This window comes from Oncorhynchus keta, chromosome 33, assembly GCF_023373465.1.
Source record: "Oncorhynchus keta strain PuntledgeMale-10-30-2019 chromosome 33, Oket_V2, whole genome shotgun sequence".
NCBI classification, from domain to species: domain Eukaryota; kingdom Metazoa; phylum Chordata; class Actinopteri; order Salmoniformes; family Salmonidae; genus Oncorhynchus; species Oncorhynchus keta.
Genome location: NC_068453.1, coordinates 364,332 through 375,483, shown reverse-complemented (window position 1 = coordinate 375,483; position 11,152 = coordinate 364,332). Strand labels below are relative to the sequence as shown.

The 11,152-nt window shown below is 39.4% G+C and overlaps 1 long non-coding RNA gene across 1 annotated transcript; it reads left to right on the top strand.

Annotated features, from left to right (window-relative positions):
• The first annotated feature begins 1,071 nt into the window (after positions 1-1,071).
• Positions 1,072-9,411, top strand: LOC127914575 (uncharacterized). Its single transcript, XR_008088904.1, has 2 exons — positions 1,072-9,137; positions 9,243-9,411. It is a non-coding gene; the product is annotated as an uncharacterized LOC127914575 (long non-coding RNA).
• Positions 9,412-11,152: the final 1,741 nt, after the last annotated feature.

The following is an 11,152-nucleotide window of genomic DNA, read 5'->3' as shown; positions in this document are numbered from 1 at the left end:
CGGCAGTAGCTTCTATGCTAGCGGATTTAAACGAATTTAACTATGAAAACGTAATGAAAACAATACAGCAATAACATAACTACGCTCCTTGTATTATGTGCTTTACAACTCTCTCACCTTCGAAATCAAGTTTAAAACAAAGAGTTTATATTTGGTTGCTCTTAGTACAGCTACAGCTGCCTTGTCACTCATTCAACTGACACCAAGCTAGCCCAAGAACTACTGCAGTGAGAGCTCATAAAGCAGGGGTGCCCAACCAGTCTATCGCGATCTACTGGTCGATCACGGAGTGCTTGCCAGTCGATCGTGAGATGATTATACATCTACTAAAATTCAGCCACACAAATCAATGCCTATAATCTTTTTCTGTTTTAACGTTTGACAGTCCTCCATTCACAGCAATGTCTGAAAAGTGATTTACATAAAATATGACCTGTCCCTGCCCACTTATTGACGTATGCCTAGTTAGCGCGGTCAAATGCCTCCCGGCAAATCCAAGTCAAAGTAACAGTGATGCCAGTCAGGTAGCTAGCTAGCTAACTTTGTAGCCAGACTTGTTCTTAAATTGTTCTTAAGTTGTGTGGTTGACAGCAGCAATAATGAGTGAAGGGAAGGATACAAAACAACGTATACCGTTTCCACAAGGAATGGGAGGATGATTATTTTTTCTTCATGTCATACTCAAAATGTGTGTGCCTTATCTGCCATAATAGCAATCGCTACCCCAAAGAAAGGTAACATAGAAAGTCATTTTAAAACCACACAAAACCCAGGAAAGAGATTTTCCAAAGACTGAATTACAAAGAAGAAAGAACAAGAACAAAAAAATCCACTGGCAGCGCAGCAGCCAATTTCAACAAGGTCTGTGGCCAAAGGGAAGGCGGCAACCATAGTATCTTATCGTGTGATTCACGTTCTTGCTAAACATAAAACGCCGATCAAAGATGGGGGGGGGGTGATCAAGGAAGCATTTGAGGCTGCAGACTTGTTGTTTGGGGATTTTAAGAATAAGACTGAAATTATGGCTGCCATCAATGACATTCAGTTGCACAGAAAGGGGAGGGAATAGCGGAGAACCTCGAGGATCAACTGAAGAAGGATATTGACACCTGCGAGTGTTATTTCCTCAAGTTTGACAAGTCCACAGATATGGTAGATGTGGCACAGTTATGCATTTTCAGCAGAGTGGTATTTGACAACATGAGTATAGAGGAGGAACTACTCGCCATTTTGCCACTGAAAGGACGGCGAAGATATTTTTCAAGCTTTTATGAAATTTGCTAACAAATTCCAACTGCCCTTTTGTAAGCTTGTCTCCATTACTACCGATGGGGCACCCGCTATGGTAGGCTGCATTAGTGGGTTTGTTGCATTGTGCAAACGGGATGATTCTTTCCCTGACTTTCTTAATTATCACTGCGTAATTCATCAGCAAGCTTTGTGCGGGAAGATGTTAAACATGAAAGAGGTGATGGATGTTGCAATTAAGATTGTGTGTTGTAGTCAAGCAAGAAGCCTACAGCGGAGGCTAATTCCCGCTCACTTAGAAGAGACTGAAGTGGAGCACACAGACCTCCTGCTGCACACGGATGTGCGGTGGCTGAGCAGAGGTACATTTTTAGGGAGATTCAGTGAGTTGTTGCCTGAAATCTAGGAGTTTCTCAAGGTCTCCAAGCATGTAGAATATGCACAGTTAGAGGACACACAGTGGCTCCTGGATTTAGCTTTTCTCACTCACATAATTTACATGCTTAATTAATTGAATGTAGAGCTACAAGGAAAAGGCAAACATGTAATTGACATGATCAGCTGTGTGAACACTTTTAAATGCAAACTACAACTTCTCACAAGAAAGCTGCAACGTAAGGACCTGCACTTCTTTCAACACATGCATTCAGAACTTGAACGTCAGCGCAAGGATACAGCACAGCCTGACAGTGCACATTGCGTGGCGCAAGTCCAGAGCATCTTATCCGAGTTTGACAGTTGTTTCACTGACTTTGCATCACTTGAGCCTATTGCCACTTATATGTGCTTTCCCTTTGACACAGACATACATGTGGAAGTCATTGCCCCCAAAATGGGATCACTTTTTCAGTTGGACACAACCATAGCATAAACTGAAATTCTCACCCTTCAAAATGACATCCAGGGCAACCACTGACATGAAGGAGAGTTCTGGGAGCTACTGCTATCCCAACATAAGAAGATGTGCTCTCAACTTATCAGCTCCTTTTGGATCAACCCACATCTGACATGAAGATAATAAAGTCCAAGTACAGATCTACTATGACTGATGACCACCTTGTGGCCTGCATGAGACTTGCAACAAGCCGCTACAGCCCTGACTATGAAAAACGACTTGCCTGCACCAATGCCAAAAGTCACACTACGGTAGGAAATTAAATGAGTTGTACTTATTTGTGGAAAACATGTTATTGGTCCACATTATATTTGGGTATCAAATAGGTATCATAGCAGCAGGTCCATACTCAGTGGTGTGTTGCTTTTCATACGTTTTGTTGGTTGGTTTAGATTTAGAGACTGGTAGATCTCATCAGGCTAGCAAATGAAAAAGTAGATCTCACGTCAAAGAAGGTTGGGCACACCCGTCGTAAAGCAACCGCTAGAGTCAGCAGCACACTCTGTTGGCCAAAACCAGCGCAAACCCCACTTACATAAATAAATGATTAGCTAGAAATGACAAAGTTGACCATATATCTCACAATACTTAAGCATAGCACCATACACTACATACAGTATACAATACACGGCCCAACATAGTCAGCACAGCTACCGCATGCCATAGGTATGTCAAAGAATTGCATGTATTACTCTGTTCTTTTAGTTACTGCAATGACATTTTTGCAAAAACCTTTTGTATTTTGTCAGAAGTAGTTTCATTCAGAAATGTTAGAGCTTTGAAGATGCAATTTGCAATATTTACTGTCATTTTAATTAACGATACAGTCCATTCAGAAAGTATTCAGACCCCTTGACTTTTTACACATTTTGTTATGTTGCAGCCTTATTGTAAAATGTATTAAATTGTTTTTTCCCCTAAACAATACACAAAAACCCATAAATATATCAACCCCTACAAAAAATTATAATTATAATTATAAGCTCCATAATATTTCACATGTCCTGTTGCTGCAGGATTATTTTCCTGCTGTGAGAAACTGGTCAAATTAAGATCTGTGCCTGTTGATTCTTGAAGAATATACCTATATGCCTCATGAGCTTTGTACCACTTGTAACCCCCATCATAACTAAATATTGGGTCATATTACTTAATCGTTTACTCCATGTTAAGAACATGTTTATATAGTTTCAAAATATGCATGATACTATAACATTGATCTCATGGACTATAAGTCCCTGCATCCACAGTTCCAGCAAAGAAGAAGAATACTTTGTCTATTTTCCTTTCAGATGATGAAAATGTGTCTTTTTCTTTCAAACCCGGCTTGGAATACTGGGTCAGCCACAGTGCAGCGCCCCTGAAAATGGCATTGGGATAACAAAGCCAGCAACCCTATCGTTGCCAGCTCACTGCTGTTGATAGCCCGCCTTTAAACTACTGCAAACAACCCCAAAATACATAAGACAACCCCAACTACCCCCTGTCTATGTGTTTGATTCAGTTCAGCAGTACTCAATACACTACCACACTCCATATCCTACTCCTACTATACTCCAGCAAACACACTAAACACTCACAAAATACACACCCCAACAAACAGTCAACACGGCTACCGACCGCATGTCAATATGTATGTCAAAGAATAAATGCATTACACGGTAACCTCAAACAACCACAAACTATCCCTTCCACAAACAGCTACCACAGATTACCACAAACTCTATAAACAATCTCAAAATACCAAAGTGCCCAAAACACAAACTACCACAAATAACCTCAAATAACCCCAAAATACGCATATACTGTAACATCAACAAACCACCACAAAATACCATAATCTTGGGTAGTTTCTAGTTTGTGCTATTTCGGGATTGTTTGTTGTAGTTTGTGGTATTTTGGGGGGGTTATTTGTGGTAGTCTTGGGTAATTCGTAGGAATGACCTTCCGTCACAAATGGTCTATCTTTTAATGTCACAAATAGTTCATTTCAGATATACTGGAGCTAAAATTAATGTAATATATAATAATCTATGCCATAGTGCATCCTGACTTTGCAAGTGCCATGCTCTACCAACAGCCACACAGGATCACATTAATGTGATTATACCATTAGACATTGAATACACCATCAGACATTGAATGCGTGCTCTTTCAGGTGCATGTGGGAAAATGCATGTCAGTATTGTCAGTATTAAATGCAGGAGGACTGTAAACTCCCTCTGCCCATCTTTCTGTTTACCTACACTCTTCAAAAAAAGGGTCTGTCCCCATAGGAGAACCCTTTTTGGTTCCAGGTAGATCCTGCTGTGGAAAAAAAGGTTTTACCTGGAACCAAAGGGTTCTCCTATGGGGACAGCCAAGGAACACCTTTTGGTTATAAATAGCACCTTTTTTCCCGTAAGAGTGTACTGTATCGACAGTTAGTGTGTAGGGTGGTCTGTGACAGAACAGATTGCAGTGATTCATCTCTGTTGATTTAATATTCAAAGTGAAATCCCATAAGGCCCTCTGATCAAGTCAGTCTGCAGACTGATGATTTTGACAACAAGGTTTTTACAGCTCAGTCAGTCGAGAGAGACTGCACTGTAGTACACATGTACAGTGTCCATATTAGAACAGACAAGTCCTAGTGAGATTGAGGCTGTCCTAATATGGACACCTAATTACAGACCTGACTGACTGACCCCCCAGGTCTAACAAGTTTTTATTTAACCTTTTATTTTGACAGGGAGTCAATGCTGAGACCAAGGTCTCTTTTCCAGATGAGCCCTGTATAGCACCACAATACACATCAAAATACAATAACACATTGAACTACACATTCATAATCCCCTTGACTTATTCCACACTTTGCTCTGTTACAGCCTGAATTCAAAATGGATAAAATGTATTTTTTAAATCCCATCCACACACAATACCGCATAATGACAAATGTATTGAAAATGAAAAACAGAAAGATCTAATTTACACAAGTATTCACACCCATACATTACATTACTTTATAAAAGCATTTGCCCATTATTATTTTCAAAATTCTTCAAGCTATGTCAAATTGGTGGTTGATCATTGCTAGACAACCATTTAAGTCTTGCAATAGATTTTCAGGTAGATTTAATTCTTCTATCACAGCCATTAAACTCTGTAACTGTTTTAAAGTGACCATTGACCTCATGGTGAAATCCCAGAATGGTTACCTTCCTCTACGGCAAATGAGTTAGGTAGGACGCCTGTATCTTTATCGTGACTGGGTGTATTGATACACCATCCAAAGTGTAATTAATCTACCAATGCCTAAAAGATTTAGATGCACTATTGTAAAGTGGCTGTTCCACTGGATGTCATAAGGTGAATGCACCAATTTGTAAGTCGCTCTGGATAAGAGCGTCTGCTAAATGACTTAAATGTAATGTAATGTTTGTGAGGCATTGGGAAAACCTCCCTGGTCTTTGTGGTTGAATCTGTGTTTTAAATTCAGATAATTGTATGTGTGGGGTACAGAGATGAGGTAATACACAGATTCAAAGAGGAGTCCGTAAAGAAGTTCATGAACTCAAGAATTCATCATTCATTTCAATAGTATAGAAAATAGATTTTGGATTGTTCTTATTCTCCTCAATTAAGTTGGAAAAGCAGGCTGATCAAGCAGCAGAGAGGGATCTTTGATATTCCACTGTACTGTCTTTGCAAGCTAGTCGGAAGACTTCCTGTTTGGCAGAGAATGCACTCGGAGCATGAGAGTGTGGAGCATGGTAGAATGCATATTGTGTCTTGTGGGCTGCTGAACCTCTCTCCATCCATGATTTTGGGCCAGACGCAGGCAAACTGTCATGTCGACAGAGGCCAAAGACCCATTCATGTTCCCCTACAACATGGTGCAGGATGCCTCTCCACATGTTCTACAACATCGAAAACCATTTATCAGTAACCATTTATTTACTACACAATAGCCTGCCATATGATTAATCACTGTAATGACAGTGCTGAAATTACGGTTTTAGCGTGATTACCAGCCTTTACAATATAAATCATCCAATAGTTGGATTTTCTTAGTGCCACAGTATTTCACTTATGTCCCAGCCTTTTTACAGCACCACCAGAAGTGGGTGACTATGTCCTTACTCTACTGGAGAAGGATGGAGTACCCTGCCTCCTGCCTTGCCTTTTTTGAGAGAACATTTTGAGAGGGGGTTGAGAGAATTAAATGTACTTGCACACTGCTGATGAGACTGTTGTACTGATGATATTGTCAGTGTCCCCAATAGTCATTTGCATACAAGTAAAACTTTTTTTTGCTATTATTAGTTTGAATTCATGCCCTCTTACCTGACCGATACAGTCTAGCTTGAAGCAATGCCAATGCTAGACAGAACATGCACTTCGAATGCTCCATCTTTGGCATGAGTGGATGTGGGATGGACCTCATAGTCCCTTCTGGTATCTGAGGATATGTTACAAGAAGGATGAGGATATGTGATATGTTACTATGAGGATTATATGAGGATATAATATGAAAGATATTGCTGTGCATTACAACAACATATTATCCCAATTACAGACACTATTTGGCAAACTATCCTAACCTTGCAAATTGGTTAATTAATGTTTACTAGCTAGCCAGGCTGGGTAGTAATGTCACACATCACACAAACGGTAACAAATTGACAGTTGGTGTCGAAAGCTGCCGTGTCATTGTAGCTAGCTAGCTACTGTAGCAAAGAATAACAGAGCAGAGCATGTCCCTGTGTACTGGTAGCTAGTAACAACTTTGTAGCCATTTTACAACTAGCTACTTTGTTTCAAGAGTGTCACTGTTAGAAGTAGACGTTACTTAAATAGTTTGCTTAATTCGGTTATTTTGCCGGCTAGTCATTGACGAACACATCATCAGCTTACATTAGCTTCAAGGAAGAAAGTGGTTGTATCTGTGATGTTCCTTTTCTAAATATGTCTAGCATACTTTTACAATCTTTTTTATTCTGAAAAATTCCAGTTATGATAGAAATACATTAAAACCTATAAGATGCCATTTTAAGGGGTATAAATCAATAACTAATTCACCTTTTGTCACAGAAACATCAAACTAGGTATGATTTATTATATAAATGTCTAGTATACTTCTACAACCTTTTCTTTGAGTAGAAATTCCAGTTTTGATTTGATAGAAATGCATAGAACCTCAAATATTGCATTTAAAGATGAAGAAATCAATAACCAATTCAGTGATTGTAGCAGAAAAAAGTGAAAATATGCATTTATTTGCAATAACATGAAAGAAATGTTCATTTCAAGTGCAATTTCTTCTAAATTTAGTTAGACTCTGTTTACATAAAGTTGTACAATATTTACAATCTTAAATTGTATGCCAAATCAATGTTTGCATTTTTAGTGCAACGGTTCCACATTTTAATTTAGTTACAAGGCACAACAGTCATTTATTTGTACATCTCTAATTTAACAGCAAAGAGGCCACTTGCAATCATTTTCTATTTTGGCTTTGTTGAAGTCCTTCTTTGTCATCCCCAGGCAAGCTGAATGGGATCTCCTGAGGTAATAGATTCAACTGTTCAACACTTACAGCCAAACACATTCTGGAAAAGTCTATAGATTCAGTGTTCACTTTATTAGGTACAAACTCCGTTGCATCTGGAACAGCGTGAATTCAAAAGTGTTGATGAACCTGGGAAAGGAGATAGTGTTCAAGTTAAGTCCAGTTGGAGTTTATTACAGTCAGTTCACGTTTTGGAACTTTTCTGAGTTACAAAATACAATCACAGACTGTGCTGTCATTTTGGACAATATAAAGTTCAAACAAACAGTAACAGAATACATTAATACTTCTCTGCATGCTTTAGTGTCTAGCAAGCCATGACCACGGGACTTGGTGTATGTAGGAGCAATTTATTTTTGTGAATAGGGTGGTGAACCTAATAAAGTGGCAAATGAGTGTAGATATCACAAACAACTCCTTTTAAGCAGTGTCTGTCTGTTATACGTTTGATCAATAGGTATAATGGTCAATCTGATCCCCAAGGTCCTCATAGGCTCACTTGGATATATAGAGTTGGAGGTAAAGAAAAAATATGAAACTTGGACATTAAAACACTGGCAGAATTATTTGAAAAAACTCTGTAAACACTAGTCTCTTACTGGGCAAGATGAACAAGGCATCCGTAGGTCACAATCAATAAGCACATTACCTTAATGCCCAGAAAAAAAACACAAAGAAAAGCTCATCCAACCCTTAAGTCACAGGGGGGTAAAATGCAGACTTATTTTTGTTTTAATAGGAATGCCATCAGAGGATGGACTGTTTAAAGGTGTAAAGTAAGACCAGAATGGAGCCCAAGCCTCATTAAACAGTTTGGGGTTCCCACGTTAATTGAAATTTTTCTAGTTTCAGAGAGCACAATATAACTCAATATTTATAAGATGGGGGATCTGCCATCTTCCAGTTCTGTAGTATTAGCCGTCTAGCTAAAAGAATTGTATAAGCAACAGTGTCCGACTGGATTCTTGACAGGGGGGTACCTATGGGCAGTACTCCAAAAAGGGCTAAATATTAATTCCCAGAAACCTGACAGTTTATGACAGCCCCAAAACATATGCAAACAGTGTGGCTAATTCGATTTTACATCTGACACAGGTAGGATCAAAATCAGAGAATATTCTTCCAAGTTTGGCCCCGGACCAGTGGATACGGTGAACCACCTTGAGGCAGAATTATTTCATCCACATCCATTCACATAAAATATAAATGTCACGAATCCCGCTTCCTGAGTCTGTGTTTGCCTGTGTTTCTGTCCTGGAGTGTGTTTCCGGTGTCCTGGAACGCACCCGGTCTGGTTGCCGGGCGAATTAGCTTGTTGGGAGATCGATGTTCACCCGCACCTGTATCCCATCAGTAATCTGCACACCTGTCCTGATCATCACCTCTCCCCTTCAAAAGCTCTGACCTGACATCCGTTCCCTGCCGGATCGTTAGCCATGAACAGTATGTTGTGCCATAGTATCAGCCTCAAGTTGGATAGAATTTGTTTTGTTTTGTATTTTTACGTATTGCTTGCCTTAAACTTACCTCAGTTTGTTCTGTCTTCAGTTACTCACCCGGATCATTTACCCCATTCCTGCCTGGTCGTCGGAGGATTCCGCTACCCCATTGGATCCACCTATTTACTCCCATCAACTCACCACCGCTGCCCGCTACGCCACCTGGATATACCTACCCATTCACATTCACTTGTAAATAAATACTCACCTTCTTCCTACTCTCCTTGTCCTGGTCTGCTTCTGGGTTCGATTTTGAAAGAACGTGACAATAAATACCCTTCTAAGACCACTGTCTTTCTGGATGTTTAAAAGGTTTGCAAAAAGTTATTTCTGCAAGGAATGTGAATTGAAAGAGATATGGTAATACCTACGTATGTAGGTGACGTAGTTTCTCCGCTGGTATAATGGGTATAATATGTGGTAGTGGCACACCTCCCTACTGAATTATGTAGAGCTGATTTGGGCTAGTTGATGTTTTTTTCCCAGATCTTTTGTGAACAAAAGACATTTCACTTAGGCTTTGTGCTAGCAGTTTGAGAAAGAGAGCAAATAGCATAGGGACATCCTGGTTAAAGTCCTAGTTTTTAAGGGTGGCAGTAGATTGCAGAGGGGTTCACATACAGTTCAGAGGAAAATCATAATGTATACATTTAGCCCAATAACAAAACATGTACTGTCCACTTATATTAGTGTTTTTTTTGTTATCCACCCTCTGGTATCTTTCAATACCCATGCTAATAGTTTGGGATCACTTAGAAAGGATTGTTTCTGAAAGAAAAGCCATTTTTTAAAATCAATTTAAAATAACAAAATTAATAAGAAATACAGTGTAGACATTGTTAACGTTGTAAATTATTATTGTAGCTAGAAACGGCTGACTTTTAAGGTAATCATAGGCGTACAGAGGCCCATTATCAGCAACCAACATGACTGTGTTCCAATGGCACATTGTGTTAGCCTTTTAAAATGATAAACTTGGATTAGCTAACTGATCATTAGAAAATCATTTTGCAATTATGTAAACACAGATGAAAACTGATTAAAGAAGCAATAAAATGGAGTGGCAGAATCCCCAAGCTGACAAGATACAAATCTGTCATTCTGCCCCTGAACATGGCTGTTAACCCACTGTCCTAGGCCGTCATTGAAAATAAGAATTTGTTCTTAACTAACTTGCCTGGTAAAAATAAAAACTGGACTTCTTTAGACTAGTTGAGTATCTGGAGAATCAGCATTTGTGGGTTCGATTACAGGCTAAAAATGGCCAGAAACAAATAACTTTCTTCTATTCTTGTTTTGAGAAATTAAGGCTATTTCCAGGTGAGAAATTGCCAAGTAACTGAAGATCTCGTACAAAGCTGTGTACTTCTCCCTTCACAGAACAGCGCATACTGGCTCTAACCAGAATAAAAAGAGGAGTGGGAGGCGCCAGTGCACAACTGAGCAAGAGGACAAGTACATTAGAGTGTCTAGTTTGAGAAACAGATGCCTTACAAGTCCTCAACTGGCAGCTTCATTAAATAGTACCTGCAAAACACCAGTCTCAATGTCAACAGTGAAGAGGTGACTCCGGGATGCTGGCCTTCTAGGCAGAGTTGCAAAGAAAAAGCTAAATCTCTGTCCAGTGTCTATGTTCTTTTGCCCATCTTAATCTTCTCTTTTTATTGGCCAGTCTGAGATATGGCTTTATCTTTGCAACTCTGCCTAGAAGGCCAGCATCCAGGATTTTTACAATTTTAAATGGCTTTTGGTGAATGTCTGAATGTGTGAATATCAAACCAACTTTACCTCGGTACTACGGAGCTCCCGTCACCTTTCAAAACTGTCACCAATATTTACTCTTGACCTCCCAATATCTTGTTGTTTTCATTTTTTTCTTCGGTTGATAGTGACACTCAAAATATTGGGTAGCCAGGCATTTGTCTGTCATTTGATCAGATTTCTACGAAGACGTTTTCC